The following is a 22,455-nucleotide window of genomic DNA, read 5'->3' as shown; positions in this document are numbered from 1 at the left end:
ATTTAAAAGTTCAAATAAAACTTACAAAAGAGGGGTTTTGTGCATTTTGTATATATTTGGGGGACAAATTCCACTTGGTCACAGCGCATTATTATTATTATGTATTGCTGAACTTCATTTGCTTATATTTTGTTGAGGATTTCTGTGTCTATATTCACAGGTATGTTGGCCTGTCACTTCATTTCCTTAGATATCTTGTCAGGTCTTGATATCAGCGTTATGCATATCTCCTAAAATGAATTTTAAAACTTTCCCTTCTTCTCTCTTTTTGAAACAGTTTGTGCATGATTTATAGTATTTTTCTCCTTAAATGAATCTAATTCACAAGTGAAATCATCTAGGCATAGGGAGCTTCCCTGTGGCTCAGATGGTAAAAGCATCTGTGTGCAATGCGGGAGACCCAGGTTCTGTCCCTGGGTGGGGAAGATACCCTGCAGAAGGAAATGACACCCCACTCCAGTACTCTTGCCTGGAAAATTCCATGGAGGAGCCTCGTAGGCTACAGTCCATGGGGTCACAAAGAGTCAGACACAACTGAGCGACTTCACTTTTCTTTGTGACAAGCTTCTGATAATGAATTAAATTTCTTTATAAAATATAGATTATTTAGATCTTCTGTTTCTTTTGTGTCAATTTTGGTCAGTTGTATTTTTCAAAGAAAGTTCATCTCACTTAGTTAGCAACCTTACTGGCATAAAGTTGTTCATAGTATTCCCCTATTACCATTATAATGCCTGAAGGATTGGCCCTTCTTCCATCCCATATATTGGAAACTTGAATTTTCTCTCTCTTTTTTAACTGATCAGTCTTACTATGGGTTTATAAATTTTATGAAACTTCAAACAACTAGTTTTCAAGTTTGTTAAAAATCCCTACAGTTTGTTTTCTGATATACTGATTTCCATTTTATACTTATTGTTTTTTCTTTCCTTAGGCTGAATTCCCTTATTTTTCTTTTTAAAGTGGAATTTGGATAATTAATTTTAAACCTTTCTTCTTTTCTAATATGATCAGGTTGGTGCTATTGATTTCTCTCTAAGTGCTGTACCCTATAAATTTTATAAATGGAAATGTAATATTGACTTTTTATCAGTCTGCTTAAATATTCTCTAATTTCTCTTAAAATAGCTTCTTTAATCCATATTTATTTAGAAGTATTAAATATTATTTAACAGTCAAATATTTATAATTATCTAGGTATTTTATTCAGTTTAATTTCATTCCATTGTGGTCAAAGAACACACTCTGTAAGATTTCAGTCTTTTTAAATGTGTGAATATAAACAAGTATGTAACTTGCTTTATAGAAAATGGAAAGTAGTTATCAGAGAGGTGAGGATAAAGTACCGTGAGAGTGGCAAGAAAAGGAAATTCCAGCCAGGCTCAATCATGGAAGGCTTATGGAGGGAGGTGGCATTTGAGCTGGGTCTTGAAGGATGGACACGATTAAGAAATAAGGAGTTTTTCTTCCTTAGAGGAAGGAAAAACTCAAATTAGACTCAATCTTCCTTAAAAGGAGAAATTATGATTATCTTATATGAAACCCAGGACCTCAGAGCACTGCTGAGCACTGCTGAGTGCACTTCAAATAGGTTTCATTAAAGTGACCACCAACCTATGGCCCCAGTTCTTTCCTCTAAGCGTCCTTAAAACACTTGCTCCCAAACCACCGCTTAAATACTTTGAATTTTGAATCTGGTCACCTCCTGTTTTAGAAACTCAATCTGCACAATATATTCTGAACTAGTAATAACAACAACCAGATTTCATAACTTGAAAAGCGCTTTTCTTTTCAAGTTCCCTGTACTCACCATTCTAAGTTTTCTTTTTATGCCCACAAATATAGGAGTTTAAGAAGTGAGATACACTGGGAAGTCTGTATTTGTAGTCACCCCTCTTCCTTTCGGAGAAGTTTGGAATTCTCAGTGACATCACTGGAGGAAAGCTCGATTTGTCACTACAATCATGTGGCAAGAGTCACTCTTGAAAGTGTCACAGGCAGGAGGCAAGTGCCTTGTGGGGATCTATGTCATCTGAAAATAACTCCTGATCAGAGCCCTCTGGGTGAGTGATGCAATTAAACCTGGGCCTGAATCCATTAGCCTTCAGCCAAGCAACATAGAGGATGAGATGGTTGGATGGACGAGTTTGAGAAAACTCCGGGTGAAGGACGTGGAAGGCCGTGCTGCAGTCCATGGGGTCGCAGAGAGTCAGACATGAAATAGCAACTGAACAAGCAACATGTAGGCCACCTTTCCACTCTGTAGAATCTTGAGGGCTCACAGCCACCATCCCAGAGCTCAGGGCAGGGAGGGTGTTCTTACCTGTTTCTCATTGAAAGTCCCTCAAGGGACTGAGCAGGGCCCAGTTGAGCCTTTTCCCTGAGCTCAGCACACGGTGAGTGTGGCCTTTACCCTGCTCTGCCCTCTTAAAGGAGAGATGGTCACCCTTATCTTGACTCTTTCTTAGGGACTGAGCTCCTTATGTGGCAGGGTTTGCTTGGAATGTTTGCTCAGATCTTCTCTGACAAGCTGACACCTACCTTTCTGCCTAAAGTTAATAGTCTTGCCAGAGGTCATGGGCTTGCCTGTGTCACAGGTGCCCTGGGAACCTGTGGGTGGTCTGAATGGCTGAGTCCTGACAGCTGACTCTCAAAAGACTCCAAAGCCACACCAAAGTCTATCAAGGCCTTCAGTTCTAGATAGAATCATTTAATATAATTCCTGGCAAGAAAAGTGGAATCCAAAGTCAGGGTGAGGGTTAGTCCTCTGTGGGTCTAATAAAGCCTACTTGAAAAAAATCAGCTGCTGTTCCATTTAGTCTTGCTGAAAGTCCATGTCCTCTGGCTAGTGGCTGATTTTGGACACACCAGCATGCCTGCCCATGTGTGACACACTTCAGCCATGTGTTTACAATGAAACCTGCAGCAAGGTCCCCACCTCGAGTGAGCAGTACCTCCTTGGCTTTTGCAATTCCTAGGCTGAAGGGCTCCCTAATTAGGACAGTGGTGAGGATGAAACTCTCCCCAGAATGCTTCTCTTCAGAGGCACCTGATGCTTTTGTGTTAGAGACACAGACAAAACGTGAGGACAGAAAATGCCTTTTCCTCTGCAAGCACACCATCTCCAGCAATGACATCTGATTGTTTCTCAGCCTGACTTATCTTGGCAAAGCCTGCCAGCTCAGCTCTTCACACCAGGCAGAAAATGGGCACCTGGTACCTCGCTCTCCAAGTGTGGAGTGAAGAATGTACAGGGAACCTCCGGGCTAGAGGCCCCCTTGAGGTTGTGAGGCCTGGATGAGTGTTTTTCTTAAAAAATTACTTATTTTTAATTGGAGGATAATTGCTTTACAATGTGTTAGTTTCTGCCTTACAACAATGTGAATCAGATGTCAGGATACATATGTCCCCTGTCTTGAACCTCCCTCCCAACTCCCACCCCATCCCAGCCCTCTAGGTTGTCACAGAGCACCGGGTTGAGGTTCCTGGGTTATGCAGCAACTTCCCACTAGCTAACCATTTTACATATTGCAATGTATATGTTTCAATGCTGTTCTCCCAATTCATCCCACCCTCTCCTTCCTGCACTGTGTCCAGGAGACTGTTCCCTATGCCCTTTCTCTATTTCCTGCCTTGCAAACAGGTTCCTCAGTACCGTATATCTAGATAGATGCATTAATATACAATATTTGTTTTTCTCTTTCTGACTCACTTCATTCTGTATAATAGGATCTAGGTTCAGCCGCTTCAACTGCCTCAAATTTGTTCCTTTTTATGGCGAGTAACATCCATTGTATATATGTACCACATCTGTCAATGGCTATCTAGGTTGCTTCCACGTCCTGGCTCTTGTAAACAGTGCTACAGTGAACAATGGGGTGTGCTGGTGCTCAGTCACGTCAGTCATGTCTGACTCTTGGCGACCCTATGCATTGTAGCATGTCAGGCTCTTCTGTCCATTGGATTTTCCCAGCAAGAATGCCAGATTGAGCTGCCATGCCCTTCTCCAGTGGGATCTTCCCAACCCAAAGATTGAACCCACGTCTCCTGCATCTCCTGCGCTGGCAGGCAGGTTCTTTACCACTGAGCCACTGGGGAAGCCTGAAAACTGGGGTACATGTGTCTTTTTGAATTACGGTTTTTGCAGGGTGTATGCTCAGTAATGGGATTGCTGGGTCGTATGGTAGTTTTATTCCTAGGTTTTTTTTAAAGGAATCTCCATACTGTTCTCCATAGTGGCTGCATCAGTTTATATTCCCACCTTAGAACATTTAGGGGCAAACACTTCAATCTCGAGTCTGGTATCTTCTTCCTGATGGGTTGGTTTATGTCACTAGTCCATCCCATCAACTCATCAATTACTTCCTTACTTACTCCTCCCTGTTTTCCTCTCTCTTTGCAGAGGAGGCTAGTATTTGAGGACTACAAGGTTTGGAGGCTTGTGGACTGAGACTGGAAACTAGAAAGAGGCCCAAGTGAAAAAATGAAATGCCTAACAGAGCCCTGTGGCATATATTTGTCAAGAGAGGAAGGAATGTTGATGACCAGAAAGGCCAAGGGAAGGCTGCCGGCAACACCTCTTACAGATTTTGATAATGCATTTATAAGCCAAGCCAAATGCTACAGAAAGACATGTTCCAAATGTAATGGGTTTGACAAGCTGGGGTAATGTCAATGTCATATTTGTTTGAGATGTTTCCAGCATCCTCCCAGAATGTGCCCAGAGCAATAACTATTACAACAGCCTCATCGAAACAGGAGTGCCCTGGAGTGCTCCACCCTCCACTTTAGGGGTTAGGCTTCATGTATTAGCATACATTCCCGACACTTAACAGAACTCCCTCCTTGTGTATAAGATGCTCGGGCTCGAAATAATTGGTTTGCACTTAAATGCCCAAATATGATTATATAACTTTGATTCAATTAACAGGTCTGACTTGATTTAAACCTTGCCTAGGAGTGAGCCAAACAGTCATCTAAATAATAATTAGAACAAGACAAACCAGCCTGGCTAGTCTCCAGTGTGGAAGATTAAAGGAATCTCCGAGTCATCAGGTGGACCTGAGGATCCAGAGGTCCCAAGACTATGCTCACTTACCTTTGAGACCCAGGGCTAATGGTCTGGGGTTCACTCACAGTGGTCAGTGAGGGCTCTGACCATTGCTGTCTCTATCCAACTCAGCAATGATAAAATGGAGCCCAGGAAAGGTGATGTTGCCAGGCCAGGTTTGTTCCATCAGCTGAAAGCAGAGTGAAGACTCAAGTTCAGCACAAAGGGCTGTAGAGTTTATCTCATTCAACCTCCCTCCCAGTATAAGACCCTCTGACTGTCATCTTGCCTCTGCTTGGCCTCTATCAACAAACACCCATTACCTCCACCAGTCTTGGATGGTTCCAACTATGATAAATTTTTCATTGTTTTGAGCTCAGACTCATATTCCTATAACTTTCATCCAAAGATCCTTTTATCCTTATCATCGTCATTTCTTGTTGCTTAATCACTAAGTCGTATCCGACTCTTTGCAACCCCGTGGACTGCATGCAGCACACCAGGCTTCCCTGTCTTTCACTCTCTCTGGAGTTTGCTCAGACTCATGTCCATTGAGTCAATGATGCCATCCATCCAACCATCTCATCCTCTGTCAACCCCTTCTCTTTCTGCCCTCAATCTTTCCCAGCATCGGGTCTTTTACAATGAGCCGGCTCTTCCTGTCAGGTGGCCGAAGTATCGGAGATTCAGCCTCAGCATCAGTCCTTCCAGTGAATATTCAGGGTTGATTTCCTTTAGTATTGACTAGTTTGATCTCCTTGCTGTCCGAAGGACTCTCAAGAGTCATTTCTTAACTTCCTCAATTCCACTCCTTCAAAATAGATTCTGGATCTTTAAAAAATCTGTTCTGCTAAGGAATGTTAACCAGCAGCTTAGACTCATGGTTTCTTACAAACCCAATCATGGGCCCTGCCTTGAGTTTCGAATGTTTCAGCTGCCCCATTGCTGAATACCAAAACAGCCCCAGACCTGGCAGAGCTCAGAGGAATTAAGGAATCCAGAACTTTGCTGTACAAAGTCATTAGAAGTCTAGAACAAAATTGGAGAGGAAAATAATATAACTAATTAGAACCTTTGCCACAGAATGACATATGCTGATGGGAGAATCTGAATTGTTTTTCTGAATAGATTTTTATATCAATTTCATGGTGTCATTTATGATTAGCGAATGATGATATAGTATGTCTTTCATAATATTGGAAATGGATCCCACTGAGGGCAAGTTTGCAGAAGAAGAGGCCAGATTACCCAGTATCTTGATTAGATGTTTCATTTGAAGAGATTAGATAGAATTCATCACAGTTTACACAATGCATGGCACCTAAGATGCTGGGAGCTTCATACCTGCCTGTCTTTGCCACCAGACTGTGAAGTCCTTGAAGGCAGGAAGAATGTCCCCTTCATCGCTGTACCCTCAAGGTTGGCACAGGCTTCTCAGTAAAGCATCGCTGGCCCACAGCCTCTGTGAGAGAAGGGCTTTGGCTTCTTGGGCGGGGCAGCTGCCACCTTCAGGGTTTGATTTCTCACCACAGGTTCACTGTTAGCCCAGAATCCCTTGGCTTTCCACTTGTAATTGTAAATTACTTAGAAGTCTGGGGATCCCATCCTGATATAAGAGGGTGGGGAAGCATGAGTGAGGGGCTGGTGAGTACCTGCGTGATGGTGAACTGGGTTCTGACACTGTTCTCTGTTCTCTCCACCACCTTCTTTCCCTTCTCTCTCCACCTCCTTCACACTCAGCCATGGGACAGGAGAGAAGCCACAGTGTTCCTGGCACCCCCAGGCTTCAATTCTGTCTATGCAGGTAATGGATAGATACCCTGGCTTTGAGATAACCAACTTGGGATTCAGCTTAATCCTCTCCTATAAGCCAACTAGGGAGGGAAAAAACCTGTCATGAGTTCCTCTTCACCTACAGGCCAAGGGGGAGGGGTCATTTTGGGAGTACTGATGTCCTCGGGCAGTCTCTTCTCTGGCCTTTACCCAGAATGACCCAGTTATGTGGCATATGGGATGACAACAGGATGGCTGGGGTGGGCCTGCCCTTTGGGAATGAATGGGACTGGAATGAACGAAACAGGTGATCAGTTCCATTTCCCATTGTTCATCCTAGCCAGAGGAAGCTGTGTATTAGATGGCTCTGGTTGCATTTGTCTCCAGTTAATAATCTCCTTGCCTCATCTGTAGAATGATGGCCCTTTACCCCTGGCTCCACCCAATCTCCTCAAGTCTTCCCTCACCCTGTCTAGACTCATGCTTTCCCCTCACAGTGCCTCCTCTTTATCTTCAAATACACCAAATTCTTTAACACCACTGAGTCCCTTCTATCTAAAATAGCTCTCCCCAATCATCTCTCCGTTGTCTACACCCAACTCTGATGTCACCTTCTTGCTGTAGCTTGCCATAACAAAGCAAAATTAATGACTCCCTCTTCCAAATTTCCATAGCGCTTTGTCTATATCGCGTGTCATATGATATGAGAGCATTCATTCCCATGTCTGTCTCACTGGTCGGACAATGCAGTCTTTGGAGGGGAGGGATCATTTCTTATTCCTGCGTGCATCCCCAGGGCCTGGAACACAGAAGCGGCTTCATGAATGTTGCTGCCATGATGGCAGCAGCATCAGAAGACATTTCGGTTTTTTGCTCCAAAGGTCCTGGGAAGCTCCCGGGGACCAGCAGCACAGGACAGGTTCCAGAGTGAGAGGATCTTGCCTCCCTTTCTCACCACATTCTCCAGGGGAGGGCTCCATTTGGGTACTAGAGGAGAGAGTCTGTCATTTCTAGAGCAAGGAGGGTGTTCTGGGGGCAGAGTTTGGTTTGGGGGCTCAAAGTGTCCTTTGAAGAACATCAAGGTTATTTCTCAAATCCATAGGATGGCTCCCTAAGCAAGAGGTACAGATAGACAGATGGAGTCACAATTTACTACCTGGATTGTGCATGGGGTTGCAGAATGTTGGACACGACTGAGCGACTAAGCACACACAACTGTGAACAAATCTCAATATGTTCACTTATACACAAGGGGAAGATGATCAAACCTGGTGTTGCTGTGGAGATTAATAATTACTACTTATTGGATTTATTGTAGCAGAATGAGCTCTACAAACATCAGCTGGTGAGAAAACAGTAGAGACAGAATCAGAACAATGACACCATATGAAAAATGCAAAAGACTACACAAATGTTACTACAGCTTTTGCTGAAAGTACATTGAGACTTCAAAACCTTCATCCAGTTAGGACCTGAAGGTGAAGAAAAAAAAAAAAAGACATTTTTCCTGGACCGCAGTAAATGGTGGTTCTAGGAAGTACAAAGGTGAGGGGATGGCAGGGACAGCTAATTGTCCACCAACAAATCATGCCTCATCTTCCTGGCTGAATTATTTCTGGAAGTGGCTGCCCAGCCAGAGATTACATTTCCCAGCTTCCTATGTATGTAGGTGGGGCCATATAATAGGTTCTCCTAAAGAATGGGATCAAATGACAGATGTCACTTGCGTGTCAAGATGGTTAAGAAGAGGGTGTGAAAAGCCAAGAGGTTAAAACAACCCAAGTGTCCATTAACGGATGAATGGGAAAACAAAATGTGGTATACACATACCATAGAATATTATTCAGCCTTCAAAGGGAAGGAAATTCTAACAAGTGCCACAACATGGGTGAAACTTGAAGACATGGTGCTAAACAAAATAATCCAGTCACAAAAGGACAAATATCACAAGAGGCCACTTATATGAGGTATTTAGAGCAGCCGAATTCACAAAGACAGACAGTAGAATGATAGTTGCTAGGAGCCAAGGGGTAGCAGGAAATGAGGAGCTAGTGTTTACTGGGGAAAGAGTTTCCATTTGGGAAGATGAAAAAGTTCTAGGGAGCTCCCTGGCAGCCCAGTGGTTAAGACTCTGCATGGTCATTGCAAAGGGCATGGGTTTGATTCCTGGTCAGGGAACTAAGATCTCACTTGCCAGCAGTGTAGCCAAAAACAGAGGAAAAAGTTCTGAAGATGGATAGCAGTGATGGCTACAAAGCAATGTGCATGTACCTGCCACTGAACTATATACTTTAAAAAGGTTAAATGGTAAATTTAATGTATATTTTACTGACGTAAAAAAAGAAGAGGATGTGACTTCTCTACATCTATCAGTTAGATGCAGAGGACTTCCAGGTCCTTGGATGGAAAAAGCCACACGATGGCAACAGCCACACTAGACTCTTATGTGAGTGGTAAGTAGACTTCTAATGTGTTAAATCACTGAACTTGGGGCTTGTTACTCGGGGCAGCTAGTGGCACCCTAACACAGCCTGCAGCCAATATTCATGACTGATGTCATGGCACGAAACCACTGCAACATGGTCCTCTGAGAACAAGACAGAAGATGCCGTCAGAGCTTGGCTTGGTTTGGAGATGAGCAGACCTTTGTGCTGAGGGCACAACTCTAAGTTCAGCAGTTCTCAAAGACTGAATCACAACCCCCTGGCTGCAAGATGGATTCCAAGGACTTTATGACTGAGGAGTCTGTCTCCTTGAAAGACACTCATTCAGTGATAGGAACTGGGTGTGGACTCAGGCTATAGCAATGCAGAGGAGAAGGGAGCTGTGGTCCTCAGTCTGCCACAGGCAGACAGGGGAACCTGTCCCCCCATGCTGTCCTGGCACAGGCTGCCCAGGGGCAGTGGCTCCTCATGGCTCCAGTGGGGAGCAGCCTTAGCTGAGCATGGTGAGAGGGGCCAGGGACCATCCTGTCTTGGGCTCAAAGGACAATTGCCAGTGGGACCTGCACCAGGGCTCCTGGCTGTGCCACAGACTCCAGGATCAGCAGCAAGAGAAGTCCAAGACTCAGGGTTAGAGCAAGTTGGAGCAACCAGGACAGGCTTTGAGGCTCAGACAAGGTCGTGGAATTACCAACTGGCAGCAACTGCAGCAATCATACAAGCTGCTATGGGCTCTGGCCCCTCGGGCTTTGGCGACCACCCAAGAACCCTGCCTTTGGCAGTGACTGAGGAGCTCCCAGGCTGAAGACATGCATCTGAGGTGGCTCCAGTGGTCCAAGAGACCAGGAGTCTTCTAATTGTTGAAAAAATTTTTGGAAATGTTAAATATAAATGCCAAATCCCAAGTTAGATTATCTTTAAATTAATTCCTTTAAGCCTCAGTTCTTCAGGTTTAAACAAAAATTGTCTTGCTTTTTGTCATAAACTGTCTATATTAAAGACTGTATATATATCAAAAAAAAAAAAAAGTAAAGAAAGAGAGAGACCAGGAGTCACTGTTGCATCTCAGATAATCATCCTAGGAACCTGGACTTCCTGGGTTCATCACAGAACAAGTGACCTGGGGAAAGATAGAAGGCCATCCTTACGGTAGAGCAAATGACGCTGGAGCCAAAGTAATGGAACTGACAAAAGAGATGCAACCTCATTTCATTCTCAGTTTTGCAAAGAATTCACTGTTTTAATGACTTAGAGCAATTCAAGGTTACCCTATAATGACCATACTCTTACGTGCATTCTTCCTGAGCTGCTAAGTTGGAGAGAAAAAGATGAAATGAGGGCCCAGGAATTGCACACATTTGACAGTTGCGTCAAAATCTGGCACTGTCTACAGAAGTTAATCATGCAGGTAAAGGTCATGTGAGTCGCATTACAGAGAGATGTTATGGGGAGGGAGGTGGGAGGGGGGTTCATGTTTGGGAATGCATGTAAGAATTAAAGATTTTAAAATTTAAAAAATAAAAACTTAAAAAAAATAAAATAAAATAAAAACTCTTCTAAAAAAATAAAATAAAATAAAATAAAGGCTGAGAATGATTGGGTTTTCTAGATTTATTTCAAGGAGCCAATGTTAGTGGCCGTCAACATTGTTGTTGGCTGTTAGTCCTCTTTAGCTTGCCTCATGCAAGATGTGGGTTTGATCCCTGGGTCAGGAAGATCCCCTGGAGGAGGACATGGCAATCCACTCCAGTATTCTTGCCTGGGGAATCCCATGGACAGAGGAGCCTGGTGGGCTACAGTTCATTGGGTGGCAAAGAGTCAGATACAACTGAAGCAACTTAGCACGCACGCACGCAGGCATTCACCATGTGATACGACATCAAGCTCTGAGGCATTCAGAGATGACAAGTGGCATGACAGTTAAAGCAAAAAAGGTGCAGATCCAGACTTTCTTTGACACCCCATGTCTCTTGCAGTCATTCCCCCATCTTCCTACAGGAAGGTGTCTGTTGTGTTCTCCCCCCCTGGGCTGATGTTCTCTTTTTCCTTCACTAAGGTCCAAGTGGTATGGAAGCACCTGCCTATGGTCTGAGCCTTATTTTTAAAAAGCTGTTCTGACTTCCCTGGCATCTTCCATGTTCTTATGCAGCCTCAGCCTGGGCCTGGTACAAAAGCCCACTGATAAAGCATCTTGAAGCCAGCCTTTGAAATGGTGCCAAGACCACTTGGATCCCTTGCAGCTTCCTGGGAGCTGGTCCCAAAGTCAGTGCAGAGTATCAGGCCTCCTGCCTGCCTAACCTGGGCAGGGCCCAGCCGAGAGTGGAAGCCCTTGCGAAAGGGAGGCCTGACCTTTGCCAATCAGAGGCTGAGTCAGAGCTGCTGATCTGGAATCCCAGGTCCCACAAGGTGAAGACACTCTCCTGCCACTCACTTGCCAGGATACCCAGCCCCGCCCCCTCCCCACCTCCACCCCTCTGGCTGGCAGCGCTCACCTGCGTGGGAAGCACTCACTGGGTCACAGGAATATTTTCCCGTCCCCTACAGCGCCGGGGTGGGTTGGTGGTGGTGGTGACTTGGGGTCATTCAGTGCCCTGCCTCTCAGTCTTTTCTGGGCCTCCTGTCTTCTTGCTGCCACTGGGAATGGGCTGAGCCATTCCTGACACCTGGAGTTGAGCAACACTGCAGGGAGGCCATGGGCGAATGAGGATAACCACGCTGGGTTCAGCATGCCCTGTGACACACAAAGCACCTGAATTCCAAACCCCAGCCCACTTCCACAGGGAGGCTAAGGCCTTGGGGGGAGGGGGAGAGCAGACTTATGTTCTGAGGGTCACCTCTGCCTCCTAGATTCTGCTTCCTCTCGATTTTTTCAGTTTGAGTCACTTTGGGACCTGTGTGCATTGTCCTAGGTCTGCACCTAACTCAGGTCCTTGCCTCAGTTTCCACCAAAACCAAGCCAAACACGAAAGACCTGTGTGTGGTCTGTCAAGGGCTGCTGAGGCCAAGCAGATTTAGGCTGCAGCAATATAAACAACTTTGAAATGAACTTTTGATCCTTAACAATCTTCTTTGAGGCTGTCCCACCTCTGAAGAGTTCTAACTGATCAGACTACCCCAAGTTGCTAACCAAGTGTGGTTCATTAGCCGGCTGTGCCGTAATTGCCAGTGTGGAATTGGGTCTGTTAGGGGGAGAGTATGTGTACACGTGTGTGCATAAGAGACAGGCAACTTTGTATTTTTGGCTCATTTGTTTGGATTTTGTTTTTTTTTTTTTAGGACACTTGTTTTTAAGGGAAGTTTTACATTTGGGGCTGTCATTACACACTCCCCTCAAACATTTTTACATTGGTGTCTAAGATTTTTCATCTTAAGATTAAATAGCTGCAAAAAAATTAAAAGTCCACTGTAAATTGAAATATTTTAACAGTTTAAACATTTAAGAATCATTGTTGTCCCTAATTTAAATGTATCCAAATAGAATTGAAATATTAAAGGAATTGATATCCTCCATCATCCTTTTAAAAATATCACAAATGTGCACTTCCTTAACAGTAAGAAATTTTACATTATTCCTTTTTCTCTTTGAATTTGTATTTCCATTTCTCTTCCTCTATAAAACTTTATCATAATATAATATACATTTATGATTAAAATACTTTATTAATCACTTTATCATATTTCTCTTAAAAATGTATACAAATTCAAATTTAGTAGTTTTTCCTTTTCTGTGGCCATAAAGTTCTAAAGCTGTGCTGTCCAACAATATAGCCACTAGCCACATGTGACTATTAAAACTTTTTTAAATAAATAAAATTTGAAATTCAGATCCTCATTCACACTAGCCACATTCCAGGTATTTAATAGCAACACGTGGCATATGGGGCTGTATTGGATGGAGCAAATCCAATCATCACGGCAAGTTCTGTTAGACAGCGCTAGTCTATAGCAAGAAGATTTTCTTACAGAATGAGTTATCATTACAATTAGTAGTAATACACAATTCATCAAAATAACATAAATATATCACAGGTTTATTGAACATTTTAATAAAATATTATTATCCCAAAGAATATTTTGGAAATGCTTTTCTTAATGAGACAGTTGGTGCTTTCCCCTCTACATATCCATGGATAAATATTACTCTTTCCAGAATGAGAGTGGGTTCAGCATCAATTCTAGCTTTAATTTTTCACTTTAAAAAATGTAAGTGCTAAGAAAACATGTTCAGGATGGAGGGAATTTATTGTAGTTATTATTTGATTCTCTGAACTCCTTTGGAATTCATGCATAATAACAAGATCATTATTAATCATTTATCATGTGTATTACTAAATGTTCATTGGTTTCTCCTTCACCTTTGTTAAAATGATGGGATAATATCTGATCTGCAAACAGATCTGTAGTCCTATCTTTGGAGTAATTCACTTGCTCAGCTAGAACCAACACTTTGAATTGTCTCTTTGATTCCTGTCTGGAGATTTTTATCAAGGACAAAATGACAAGAAGGAGCACATCTTTCTTTTGAAAAATATGGGAAAAGGCCACTTAGAAAAGAGGAAAGGGGAAAGAAAACAGCTCAAACACAGGAGTATTCTCAGCGAGACCAATGTTCGTCAAGAGGACATCTAGAAATGAGCATCTAGAAACTGATTCTTTAATAGAATATGTATTACAACCTTTTAGAGTGTCTTCATGGACCCTGGGAATATGTTTACCCCAGTTTAAAGACCATTGCTCCAGGACTTCCAAGTGTTTCTTAATTTAGCTCTCACCTTCTCCTCTCTCGGCCTCCACTTTTTAAAAATCCAAATATACAAATTATGTATTTGGATAAAAAATATTAAAGAGTTATTCTTTTTTCTCTTTGTTTTGTTTCTTCCTTTCAAATACTTTATACCTAATAAGCGAAGTCGCTCAGTCATGTCCAACTCTTTGGGACCCCATGGACTGTAGCCTACCAGGCTCCTCCGTGATGGGATTCTCCAGGCAAGAGTACTGGAGTGGGTTGCCATTTTCCTTCGCCAGGGGATCTTCCCGACCTAGGGATCGAACCCCGGGTCTCCCGCATTCCAGGCAGATGCTTTAACCTCTAACCACCAGGGAAGCCCAATACATATATATACTTAAATAAGACATATATATATATATAGTTGCTGTTGTCATTGTTTAGTTGCTAAGTTGTGTCTGATTCTTTGTAATCCTATGGACTGTAGCCCACCAGGGTCCCCTGTCCATGGAATTTTCCCAGCAAAAATACTGGGGTGGGTTGCCATGCCCTCCTCCAGGGGATGTTCCCGACCCATGTCTCCTGCTTGGTAGGTGGATTTTTTTTTACCACTGAGCCACCTGGGAAGCCCATATACGTAAATAGCATATGATAAGCGTAAATGTATTGATAAAATTTATGTATAAATTAATAATTAAGCAAGTACTCTATGAACCTACCACTCAACTTAAAGCCAAATGATCCTAATGAAGTAGAACGATACCAAATAGCCCGAATGTCTCAATTTCCCTCCTGGGCACATAATCAGATGTACATGCACATGGCCATGTGACTTGCTCTGGCCAATAGGATGTAAGCAGAAGTAACAAGTACCTCTTCTGGACGGCCTCTAAGACCTAGTGCATGTCTTATCATGATCCCTCTCCTCACCACACTTATTCAAGACACACCAAGTGGTGGAGGCCATATTAGCTGGCCTGTAATGAATCTTTAATGTATTTAAGCCGTTGAGATTTCAGGGGCTATTTGTTCCCTTCCCTGGTGGTGCAGAGGTTAAAGCGTCTGCCTGCAATGTGGGAGACCTGGGTTCGATCCCTGGGTCAGGAAGATCCCCTGGAGAAGGAAATGGCAACCCACTGCAGTATTCTTGCCTGGAGAATCCCGTGGACGGAGGAGCTTGGTGGGCTACAGTCCACGGGTCACAAAGAGTCGGACACGACTAAGCGACTTCACTTTTCACTTTCACTTTCAAAGGACTGATGCTAAAGCTGAAACTCCAATGCTTTGGCCACCTGATGCGAAGAGTTGACTCATTGGAAAAGACTCTGATGCTGGGAGGGATAGGGGGCAGGAGGAGAAGGGGACGACAGAGGATGAGATGGCTGGATGGCATCACCGACTCGATGGACGTGAGTTTGAGTGAACTCTGGGAGATGGTGATGGACAGGGAGGCCTGGCTTGCTGCGATTCATGGGGTCGCAAAGAGTCGGACACAACTGAGTGACTGAATTGAACTGAACTGAAACAGAAGTATTTCTGAAATTCCATGTATATCCCTTGGCAGTGGTGGTATTCTTCCCCTCTTCCCCAGTGTTAACCATCGTCCTTGCTTTTCTTTAAGATTTTGCCATGTATTTATATCACTAAATAATATACTTTATGTTTTTGAACTCTATGAACATGAAATCATATTTTATTGTTTTTTGCAAAGTATTGTTTGTGAGATTCAGCGATACTATGAATATATCACAATTTATCACTTCTATTATTTATAAACATTTAAGTCAGGTTTCTTTTTGCTGTTACAAATAAGACCACTCTGAGCATGCTTGTACTTTTCTCCTGGGGTCGAAGTAAGAAATGTTTTCTGGGCACCCCTGAGATGATCTTGGCGGGGATGGAGGAGGAGATCTGAGAAGTCAAAACTGTTTTCATAATAATATAAAGATTTTTTGGCTTTTTTGCTTTCATACTCTCATAAGTAAATGGTGAAGTTTTCCACCAAGTACATGAGATAACACAGAGATGCAGAAGCAGATATGAGAATTCCAGCTGTCTTCTATTAACTCAGATTTGCAAGATTATGAAACAATGGCATTCTTCCCACTAAGTTGTTTTGTTTTAGAAAATAATTATTTTTCATAAATGTTATTTGTTGGTTATGTAATGCATTTTCATTGTTACTTGTAAATGCATTAATAGGTTATCAAATTCTTGGGTTTAATTTCTAGTGTGGTAAATATTGGTCAATATAACTCACCCAAGCAAAAGTTATTTGGCACCCTAAACGATATTTCATAGTGAAAGGGGGTCCTGAAACCAAAAGCCTTGAGAGCTGCTGTTCTAGGACACGTAATCAAGAATGGAATTGCTGGGTTAGTTTTGCACATCCTGGATTCTCCTATGTAATGTGACAAGTTCTCCCAAGTGGTTGTACCAAGTCACCCTCCCACGAGCAACACCTCAGAGGTCCTATAGCAGTACAGATGACCCACCTTCTCAGAAAGCCTTGTGAAAGGGGTGGCTTTAAATGCAGCCACTTCTCCCCTCGGGCTTCCCAAGTGGCACTAGTGGTAAAGAACCCACCTGCCAATCAGGAGACAGAAGAGACACAAGTTGAATCCCTGAATTGGGAAGATCCCCTGGAGGAGGGCGTGACAACCCATTCCAGTATTCTTGTTTGGAAAATCCCCATGGACAGAGGAGCCTGAGGGGGCTACAGCTCATAGGGTCACAAAGAGTCAGACATGACAAGTGACTTGGCGTGCACACACATGCACTCGCCCCCTCTGCCGTACCCTGCTCCACAGGGCTTTCCAGGTGGGCTTCCCAGATGAATCAGATTCACAGTCCACTCTCAGAAAAAAGACGCTCCTTCAGCTCTGGGGACAGCTTCACAGTGAGGCTCTGGAGTCAAAGAGATTAGGAAATGCCGCCACCCCATCAGGGACAGCTGTTGGCTGGGGTTCTGGACAGGAGAATGACTTATTGCAGACTGAGGGTCTGCTTATCCACTTTGGATCTCTTGGGAACCATGCTGATTTTAGACCTCTCTGCAAATGTAAATGTGTAACTCCTTCTCCCTCTTCATTCATGGCTCCTGCTCCCCGCTCAGAGCTTTCCTTCCCCAAGTGCACCTTGCTGGAGCAGCCAAGGCAGGTTGTCTACATATCTGTAGCCCTCACCCTCCTCAGCCTAAAAAAAGCCCTGAAGAGGCCATAAGTGGGCCTCTGGCTCTCACAGGCTGGAAAGGAGTTTCCCAGGAGAATTCCCAGCCTTATCCTAGAAGATGAAATCTAGAAGGCATGTTCCTGCCTCAGAAACACAAAGAGGTGGGGCTTTTTTTTTTTCTTTAATTTTCTTAGCACCAAAAACATTTTGTATTGGGGTATAGCCTATAACAATGTTGTGATATTTTGAGGTGAACAGTGAAGGGATTCAGTCATACATATACATGTATCCATTCTGTTGTGAGGCTGAGTTTTGCACTCCATGATTCCAAAGCCTTCTCAGGCTGGGACCACGAATAGTTTATCATATCCCTTCTTTGAACATAAACACGCACACCTGGGAATAACTGCATTCACAGGAAGTAGGCCAGTCTGGAAGAATAAAAAGTGTCTTCATTTTCAGAAACATGTTTACCCCCAGACAGGCTTTTTAACCAGGAAGAACGCTGCCGGGTTGTGTCCATTCTCTTCAGAGCCCTCTTCCCTCCGCCCTTCCCACAAAACCTCCACTTCCGTCACAAGTTGGCAGGAACTTGCTGTTCCTCAGGCCTGGGATGCCTGCCAGAGCCCTCCCATTTTCCGGAGAGATTTTCTTCTATTTCTAAGTAGAGTCGTTTAAAATCCGGATGCCATATGGGGCCGGGCTCCTTGCCTTTCAAGTCCCACCCCCTTCCCTAACCCCTGGGCCCACAGAGCAGGCCCCTCGCCACTTCACTGTTCTTGACTTTGGAGCCAGACAGTGTGACCACAGCCAAGCTGCTTCTGTGGAGCACGCTGGCTCCAGCTCCAGGTCAGCGATGGGGGAAGCTGCCAGAAGAAATCTCACTGGGCAATGAGGCTCCTGAAAGACCTACCAGCTGCCTCTTCCCTCAGGCCCCTCACTTTCTTCTCCCCTACCTCACTGTCCCAGAGTCCTCAGACCAGAGGAATCAGACCAGCTCATCTAGCCCTCAGACAGAGCCAGACTTAGCCAGCACAGATGACAGGGAGATAGTCTAGTTGAAAAAAACAACCAAAAGAGTGTTTACAGCCTTCATTCATTTTGTTCTAATACACAGCCATTCACTCATTAATTTTCAGTCCAACAAGGTACCTACACGTACCAACTGCTGCTATCAGTATTGTGCCATTGTGGATCTTATGTACAACTGATGGACATTAGAGATTTAATGTAGGAAGGAAAGGGGCTTCCGTGGTGGCTTGGTGATAAAGAACCCACCTGTCAGTGCAGGAGACTCGGGTTCGATCCCTGGTCTGGGAAGATCCCACATGCCTCGGAGCAACTAAGCCTCTATGCCACAACTACTGAGCCCGTGCTCTAGAATCTGGGAACCTAAACTACCAAGCTCATGTGCCGAAACTGCTGAAGCCCACGCTCCATGGCAAAAGAAGCCTGCATACCACAACTAGAGAGCAGCCCCTGCTCGCTGCAACTAGTAGCCCCTGCCGAAGTAGTGACGAAGACCCAGCTTAGCCAATAAATAAAAATTTTAAATATATATATATATATATATAGGAAGGAAGGAATAGGAAGTCGTTGGAAAAATTATAATAAAGAGAATAATTAGAGGCTGCTCAGCCCCAGATCTGAAAATATCCTTTGATCCTATTGTAAACTTATCGGTGCATCTAGGGTTCACCAGGCCTGAAGTCCAGATCTAGCAATCAAGAAGGCTGGAAAACCCACCAAGAATGTAATGGCAAAGGGAGTGGGAAATTGAAAATGTAGCTTTGAATTTCCCCCAACACATACACGGAAGGAAGTGAGCCATCATCGGAAGCTTAGAGGGGAGGGCCCTGGCCCCCAGCAGCCGCAGAACCCTTTGCTCAAGACTGCAGAGCTGCTGGCAATTAGAGGATCTCCCCCAAGCTGAGGGAGGGGCCCTTGGCCTCCGGCCCTGGTGCCGCTTTTCTGGTTGCTACAGGAGCTGTGGGTGTGCTTAATTGCTCAGTCATGTCCGACTCTTTGCAGCCACTTGGACTGCAGCCCATCAGGCTCCTCTGTCCATGGGATTCCCCAGGCAAGAACGCTGAAGTGGGTTGCCATTCCATTCTCTAGGGGATCTTCCCAACCCAGGGATCAAACCCAGGTCTCCCACATTGCAGGCAGATTCGTTACTGTCTGAGCCACCAGGAACGAATCCGTTATACCCACAGGTCACCCATGGTGACAGGTTGGGCGGGGGACCCAATAAGAAACGATTGCTGCTGTTCTCCAGAGTTGTAGTGAGGTCCAAGTCTTTACAAATCAAATTCAGTTTTCCACAGTGAACTCATCATCTGTGTGGGAGACTTAATCTCTGTTCCTGATGATTGTTTCTTGAACAAGGCCTTCAACATTTGGCTTTGAGTTTCTCTGTGTCCAGCTTATCCATCACATGGACAGTGATCTATAAATACACATTCATTCACTCAAGGAACATGCACTGGGTGGCAACCATGGGCCAGGCCCTGTGCAGGATGCCGAGAATGCTATTTTGGAGTACAGGTCCTGCCCTGAGGGTTGTGATGGGAGAGGCAGGCACCTGAGAAATGCTCTCATGGAGACGTTAGTGAGCCGAGTGTCTGGGGCAGACAGGAGGGCGCGCCTGACTCCCCGGGGGGTGCATCTGAGCCTTCACCCAGCGTCGATTGCACTGCACTAGGCATTGGGATCTCAGCGGGCTTAGCTTAGGATGGATGGTGAGCTCATTCAAGATGAATGAATAGAACTTTGAAGGCAGGCTCCTGACGGGGAAGGAGCCGGGAGCTGGTGGAGTGAATGACTTGTGCAAAGGCTGAGAAGGGGAAAAGGGCAAGGTTCACAGCATGCCAAAGAGTAGTTCCTATGTTGGAGCCTGAGTGTGGGAGTGGGGAGGTGGTCTGACAAGGAGAACTTGGGAGTGGAGGGGCCAGAGGGTGTGTGTGGAGGGCTCGCCAAGGAGAGTTTGGACCTCGCTCTATAATAAGAAGGAACTATGGAAGGTTTTGAAAGCATGACATGATCAGATCGAGAGACACACTCGCATATACACACAAATATATATAATATATATATTACACAAACAGGTACACACATATACCTATAAAATACACTAAAATATCTAAATATTCTAAACACATATATACTTGAAATACACATATTTCACTCCTATAAATCATTTTTTATGTTTTTCTTTCTCTGTTCACTCTCCCTCAGGCAGTCACAGGCCTGCACATTGCCCAGGAGAATTATGATGCTCTTAGCAGAAACATAAAGAGAAAAACACAATTAATATTCAGTTGGGGTTTTTCCCCCCTTTCTTCCAAATGATGCTCTTGAGAATCAATAAGCAAGGCTCTAGGGAAGTGAATTGAAAAAGAAGGGGAGAGGGGAGTGGGCAGATGACACCCCTCCCAAGGGGGCCTCCTCTTCCCCCGCCACTGGGGTAGGAGAATGCACAGAGGAAGGCTGGAGACACAGGCAGCCAAGGGGGGAGGAGGCCCCTTGAGAGACTGCTGTGATGCCCACACCCACGCCCCTTCAGCTTCTTCACACTGACTCATCTCCACCCCTGGGCAGAAGGGGTGGAAGTTCTACATCAACAGCTGGCTGAGCACTGTGGGGGTCACACCTGAAATTGCTGGGCCCCATCGTCTGAACTGGCTGAGGTGAGGGTTTAGTTCAGCCTTCCAGGTCTCCCACTCCAAAAATACCCTAGAAGGGTAGTCCCGAGAGGCCACACAAGAGAAGGAGCAGTGGGGGAGCTGTAAATATATATATACCACATATCATTAAAATGTTTTTGAGACAACTTACAAAATCTACCCACTGTAAAATCTTTTAAAATTTGATAAAGAAATTCAGGTATAAGGAGAAAATAGAGAGCAGAGGTAGAAGAAAGGAGATTCATGTAGAAAGGCAGTACTCAGTGATTCGCACTGATCTTATAAAATTTTCAAAAGCAGGCTATCAATTAGGTTGTGAACTTCCTATGAAATAAAGCAAAAATGAAAATGTGAGTTATAAAATTGTTGTTGTTGTTTAGTCACTTAAGTCATGTCAGACTCTTTCGCACCCCCGTGAACTGCAACAAAAGACCAGAGAAAACCAGTTCCCCAGGACTAGCTCTACTTCTCCTTGTTCTGAGACCTGTGTGAACATTTTCCTCCAAGTCCTCATACAGGGCAGTCTCCCAGTGCCCCCGACAGCTCTCCAGCAACACTACGTTTTCTACCCCATTTTCCATAGGGTCTCTGTGAGTGATACTCCAAAGGTCCATTTAGGACAGCAATTCTTTGAGGTGGCAAAGGAGGAAGGCCAAACACATCAACCCACAGTATTAGACTTAATCCAACGTGGATCCAAAAATAATATCTACATTCTCTAAAAAGAGGACTGCATATCCTTCAAGCATTCTTCCATAAACATTTCTTAAAAGTTGAGTTGTATATAGACGTTATACGATCTCAAAAGACTCAGCTAGAGTAATTTTCTATTACTGATTAAAAGCAAATCAGTAATCTTAAAAATCAACCTAACACATTCCAAAGAAACACTAGAAAGTCATTAAATTATTTTCTATATCATAATTTTCACAATCTACAAATATCTATAATAGAACAGTTAAACAAAAAATCAGTAACAAAATATGATGTGTACCATGAAGCACTGGGAGAAGAAAAGGAAAGATATAAAATATTAATTGGTCAGTTCTAAGTGGAAAAATGTGTGTGTGTGTGTGTGTGTGTGTGTGTGTGTGTGTGTGTACTTATATATAAGGAGAGAGAAAGAGTGAAAGAAAGGATATAAATGTTAACTGTCTCCAGGAGGTAGAATCCTACCACTTTGCTCTTGACATGGGCTTCCCTGGTAGCTCCGTCTGCCAGTGTAGGAGATGCAGGTTCCATCTATGGGTTGGGAAGATCCCCTGGAGGAGGAAATGACAACCCACTCCAGCATTCTTGCCTAAGAAATCCCATGGACAGAGGAGCCTGGCAAGCTACAGTCTATGGGGTCACAAAGAGTCAGACACAGCTGAGCAACTAACACTTTCACTTTCTCTTGACATAGTGTAGGTTCTCCTTACTCCTAAGATAAGGATTTGGGTGCAGGTGATATGTTTGGAGATAATTCAGGCGGCACTAGAAGATGAATGGGAAAGTGAAACAGAGCAGGGAAGAAAACAAATCAGGAGTGCCTTGGTGAGGGGCACTTGCATGTGGGCAAGTGGGCAACTGGAGTGAAATCCCCCAGGGACTCTCTGAGAGGTGTGT

General features: G+C 44.1%; 1 long non-coding RNA gene across 1 annotated transcript in view; it reads right to left on the bottom strand.

The window, feature by feature from the left end:
• Positions 1 to 22,455, bottom strand: part of LOC114113914 (uncharacterized) — a 123,007-nt gene that overhangs the window by 53,464 nt on the left and 47,088 nt on the right. The window contains exon 2 of the long non-coding RNA XR_006059157.2: positions 5,099 to 5,240. This is a non-coding gene — a long non-coding RNA (uncharacterized LOC114113914). The remainder of the gene's footprint in view (positions 1 to 5,098; positions 5,241 to 22,455) is intronic.

Source organism: Ovis aries, chromosome 3, assembly GCF_016772045.2.
Source record: "Ovis aries strain OAR_USU_Benz2616 breed Rambouillet chromosome 3, ARS-UI_Ramb_v3.0, whole genome shotgun sequence".
NCBI lineage: Eukaryota > Metazoa > Chordata > Mammalia > Artiodactyla > Bovidae > Ovis > Ovis aries.
Note: the sequence above shows the minus strand (reverse complement) of the source record. Positions and strands in the feature narration are given on the sequence as shown.